The sequence below is a fragment of the Octopus bimaculoides genome, chromosome 3 (genome assembly GCF_001194135.2).
Source record: "Octopus bimaculoides isolate UCB-OBI-ISO-001 chromosome 3, ASM119413v2, whole genome shotgun sequence".
Classification (NCBI taxonomy): domain Eukaryota; kingdom Metazoa; phylum Mollusca; class Cephalopoda; order Octopoda; family Octopodidae; genus Octopus; species Octopus bimaculoides.
Window position 1 is genome coordinate 50003973 of NC_068983.1, and position 5447 is coordinate 50009419.

Sequence of the window (5447 nt, forward strand, 5' to 3'; positions counted from 1 at the left end):
ATAACTTCATATATTTTTCATTATGAGGAAGTGAATTTCTGAGTTCAAATTCCGCTGAGGTTGACTTTGCCTTTATCCTTTCGATAAATTAAATACCAGTCGACTGGCCCCCCTCTCCAAAAGTTTCGGGCCTTGTGCCTAGAGTAGAAAAGATTATGAAGAAGTGTATTACTTTATATATCTCTTATTATATAAAACTTTTATATCACTTGTTAAGTATATTTTAATTAATTAAGCCTATTTTCTCCTAGATTCGAAATTTTCTTTATATCAATGTTGTTTTCCCTCTCACTCAGGAGTAAATTGAAAAGAAAAAAAAAATACTCGTAATTTAGAATTGACTTCTAATTTATGGCAATGGGACCATCTAAGAAGAACAAGGGAGCTTCTGAAACAGAAGAGCTCTCGAATAAATTGTTTTATGGTATGTTGATACTTCCTTGTCATATTTAGAACTTAAAACACTCTGGGGTCGATTGCTTACTTCCTATTCTATCCCAAGTCTTCAGTGAAAGAAAATGAATTACCATGATAAATCAGACAATACGAATAAGTTATTTGAAAAATACTTAAAATTATTGATTAAAAAATAGAGAGAGAGGAGAGGTTCAAGATAAACCGTATGTGAACAGAAGTGTACTGAGTGTGTTTAGAATCGTCACAGCTATTGGTCTGTAGTATTTGCTCGGTTTATAGCATTTAAAATAATTGTTTCTTTTTTTTTTCTGGTTGTTGTATTGCTCCAGGTCAGGTTTCAGTGAGAAGATCTATTAACAAAATTTGTTCAACCACTGGCGTTGGTTAATAAGGAACTTTTTTTTTTCAGAGTTTAATAAAGCTTTTGATATCAATTCACTTGAGACAGCTTCTGGTTTAATGATACAAAATTTCTGTTATAAAGTGTCCTAAATTAAACCCCCCCATCAAAAATTTCATGTTAATACGTGCCCCAAACTCCGGCTTAATAATAGTACCTTATGCTATTAAACACATGGTGTCCCTTGGCGGATAGTTCATACAAGGGAGATAATCATTCCGTCATAATATTTGATGGGGTTAAAAGTTTGAAATTGAAAGTAAGGAATAAGGAAAAAGGTGCATAGAATACCCTTTTATTTTTCTCTTTGTTGCAGACCCATTACGAAGTTTTTAAAATTTCTAATCACTGGGAATTATGTATTGCACTATTTCCTTATTAAAAAAAAAATATCTGCATGATATAACCCAAACGTAGGGATTCAGTGCATTTCAACAGAAATATGGTAGTAAGAGTAAGCCAATGTGTTGTTTTAAGACAATAGAGTCCCGTTTAAGGTAGATCTGACATTTCTTTGTTGTCACATGATTTGTAGTGTGTTGTCATTATTGTCGCGATAGTAGTTTAGTCCTAGTTTAATTCACATTAAACATCCATTTAATTTTCAGCCCATAGTATATCTAAGCCATATTATCTAGTGTGTCCTTCACCAAAAACATTTCTTAACCATACGGGTACCTATCCTCTGGTTTGTATTCACAAGTGTAGTAAAAGACAAATAACATACGGTACGTTTTACTGACGTGTCATTTTATTCGTGAAACTCGGCGATTAATATTATTGGTTTACTTTGAAAATTTTCACCCTATCAGTCTAATTTTTCGTGTGTAGGGAACAGCTTGGTTAAATGAAATAAAAATCTCAATTCTTTCGTTTTATTATTAATCATTTACAAGTTTGGAAACGTAATATTTATCATGTTTAAGGCAGTGAGCTTATAGAATCGTTAACACGCTGGGCAAAATGATTAACGGCATTTCATTAATCTTTACGTTCCGAGTTCAAATTTCCTTTTGGGGTCGATAAAATTAGTGCCATTTAAGCACTAAAGCAGATGTAATCGATGAAACCCCATACCTGAAATTACTGGCCTTGTACCAAAATGTGAAACCATGTTAAATGTTTTTAATAACATAATTTTTGAAATACAAAACAAATGCATTTAAATATTATATGATTTATGGGCAACAGCAATGAAGTCAAAGGAAGAATAGTTATTCGTTTATCAAAGAAGATCTTATTGATAAGTAGTGAATAAATTAGAAGCTTCCATATGTTCCGTATTTTGATTTTATAGCTAACAATGACATCTCGATCTTTTTTGCGAATGAATCTCAGCATTTGCAGGATACAAAAATTTAAGTGTATGGTTCACAGAAAAAGTAGTTGGACGGTGCGTTATAAAAAAAGCACAGTTATCTGCTATATGCGGTTGACTGTTAATACACGATTATTAATCATCGGTAGTTTGACTTCTGACAAAAAATAAAAAAAAATAAAAGAAAAAGAAGCTGAAAGTACATAGAGACTTGTACTATATACCGATTGCTTAACATCATCTCAGATCACCCGATACTGTTTTACCCTTGGCTATAGTCATAGCTTCATTTCAACACAAAATGGCCTAATGCAATAAGCAATGTTGTGCAAACCCTTCCAGGGTTTGGCTCATTGAGGCTATCGTCGGATAGAAATCATGCAAACGAATATTCACCTCAATTTACTAAGTCATTAAAAATGAAATGTCCGATTTTCTTATACAAGTTTGACAGTCGTTAACTCTCTAATGTTTTATCCTGACAATTATTTGTTTTACAACATTGAAGAGTTGCATCATCACTTTTCGAAATGCAATTCCATGGTGTCTGATTATATTGTGAGTTTTCTCTTGCAAATCAATTTTTGTGAACCCATGGATGGATAAAAAAAATCGCGTTGTTTATGAATATAAGATCCGTCGTGGAACCAATGCATTCCAGAGAGTGCTAAATATCAATGAGGTGTTTGTTGAAGATGTGGCGAATGTGCGCACTGTACGTCGACGGTTTAAGAAGTTCCAGTCTGGTGACTTTACTCGTGAAAATCAGCTCCATGGTAGATTTGGAACCAAGGTGGATAATGAGCTGGAAATTGTAGTGGAAGCGGATACATCTCAAACTACGCGTGAGTTAGCAGCAAAGTTTGATGTTTCGATTCCAGCTGAATTGGACCCTCTGAAACAAATCGGCAAGGTAAAAAAGTTGGACAAGTGGGTACCACATGAACTGAACGAGCATCAAATGACACGTAGTCTTGAAACTCGCTGATCTTTGATGTCACAGCATAAAGCCGAACGATTTTTGCATCTTATTGTTACGTGTGATGAAAAATGGATTCTTTTCAACAATAGCAAGCGTTCTGCACGGTGGCTGGATAGCGACAAAGTCCCGAAACACAATCCAAAAAAAGAATATTCACCCCAACAAGCTAATGGTGTCTGTTTGGTGGTCCAGCGCTGGTGTTATTCACTACAACCTCATGAGAACTGGTGAGTCAATTACAGCGGATGTATTCCTCAACCAACTGGAAGAAATGATGAGTGAACTTGTAATTAAATAACTGAGATTAGTCAATAGAGCCAAGCCAATTCTCTTGCAATACAATGCTCGACCACATGTTGCACAAAGAACGCTACTCAAGTTACAGAAACTGAACTTAGAAGTACTCTTTCATCCACCATATTTACCAGACCTTGCACCAACTGACTATCACGTTTTCCAGACATTAGAAAACTTTTTGCAAGGAATAAATTTCAAATCTGAAGAAGATGTAAAAACAGCCTTTCGTGATTTCATCACTTCTTGCTCTCCAGAATTCTTCGCTGCTGGCATAAATAAGCTACTGATAAAATGTTAAAATTGTGTTGATAATTTAAATGCATACTTTGGTTAACTGCATTGCTTTTTGCTGAGATAAAGTAAAATAAACTTTCAGTTCAAAATCGGACATTTCTTTCTTAATGACCTGATTCAAATTAATAACGTAACGTAGAGGGATATATAATAGAAAATCTTTTCTTCAGCAGAACAACACGTCATCTCAAATATGAATAAAATGCAAATAGATACAAATTGAAATTATAAATCGCATTCAATAGTTTCTATAGTTAATGTACAAAATACATTAATACAAGAATACACAGAAAACTATTATGGAGAGTAAAAAAATTATACTGCTAAGAATCGTCTTTCTAAAACAACGCTGATATACATACATACATACATACATGTGTTTGTGTGCGTGCGCGCGTGATATATACAGTATGTATTCTTTCGGCAATACATATACAAAAATTGGAACGATACAGAGAAGATTAGCATGACCCCTGCGCAAGGACGACACGAAAATTCATTAAGCGTCCCATACTTTTTATGAAGGTGGTGCTCCAGTATGGCCACAGCCAAATGACTGAAATATGTAAAAGAACAAAAGACTGTCTTTGTATAGTCCGTCTGTACGTGTGTTTTTATTGTCGTCTGTTACGCTCTCGTTCCGTTTTTCGGATTTATACATATAGCGGCGTCCATACACCTTTTGCTTAGCTCCTAAGTAAGTATACATCTAAATTCTGTACGACTTCCTTCTTTCTTTCCTCTCTTCTTTTTCTCGCCCCCCTCCCTCACTTACTTGGCATTCTCTTTCTTTCCATTTTTCTTTTTCTGGCTCTCCATCTCTCACATTTCTTGGCATCCTCTTTCTATAATCTCTCTACTTTCCTCTGTTATCTCCCTTGTACCTTTCCCTCTGTCTGTCTGTCTGTCTGTCTGTCTCTCTAGTTCCTTCCATAATTCTTCAATCCTTCTGCTCCCTACCTTTCTCTGTTCCTCCTACGTGATCGGTACGCGGCCAAGCATGATCTTTATTTCTTGGCCTGACTGCCGCTCATACAACATCTTATTTTCCTGTCTCCTGATTCCAACTATGTTTGTAGCCGCAAGGCTTCCACTTCACACGCAACTTTTCTTGTCCTTTGAGTCGAAAGACACCAGTTCTTATTCGTGTTGTTTGTATTTGTAATCGTGTAGCATTTTCTCCGTTTTCTCGCTTTTTGTGCATGTTGTTGCACATATTCACTGGCTTCCTTCCAAAAATTTAATGCCCAAAATTTAGCTTGCATTTTTTGGGCCTAGCAATTTTGAATATTCTTAAGTGTAACAAGCCGAAACTGTAGTGATGATTGGAAGCTTGACTGATAAATACAAACCCATGAATGTTCCGTTCTGTCCGTATGTTTTTATTGTAGTCCGTTACGTTCTTGTTTCTTTTTGGGATATATATATATATATATATATTTAATAAAGAGAATGAATGGGAGAAAGAGAGCCTGCCTTATGTCGACCCAATAGAGGGACCAGCTATCCGAGTTGATAGTACCAGGGTAGATAAAGCAATTAAGAGTATGAAGACCGGGAAAGCCCCCGGCCCATCAGGAATCACTGCAGAGATGCTCAAAATATCTGGCAGTGTTGGCTATAGCCTAGTCACCCGTATTACGAACCAGGTGATACACGAAGGAGTCATACCCTATGACTGGTGTAGCAGCATCATAGTCAACTGCTACAAAGGTAAAGGGGACGCTTTAGATACAAAT

General features: G+C 35.7%; 1 non-coding gene across 1 annotated transcript; it reads left to right on the forward strand.

Moving 5' to 3' along the window:
• The first annotated feature begins 4120 nt into the window (after window positions 1-4120).
• LOC128247448 (U6 spliceosomal RNA) lies at window positions 4121-4226 on the forward strand. The gene has a single exon (XR_008263830.1). It is a non-coding gene; the product is annotated as a U6 spliceosomal RNA (small nuclear RNA).
• The last annotated feature ends 1221 nt before the right edge of the window (window positions 4227-5447 follow it).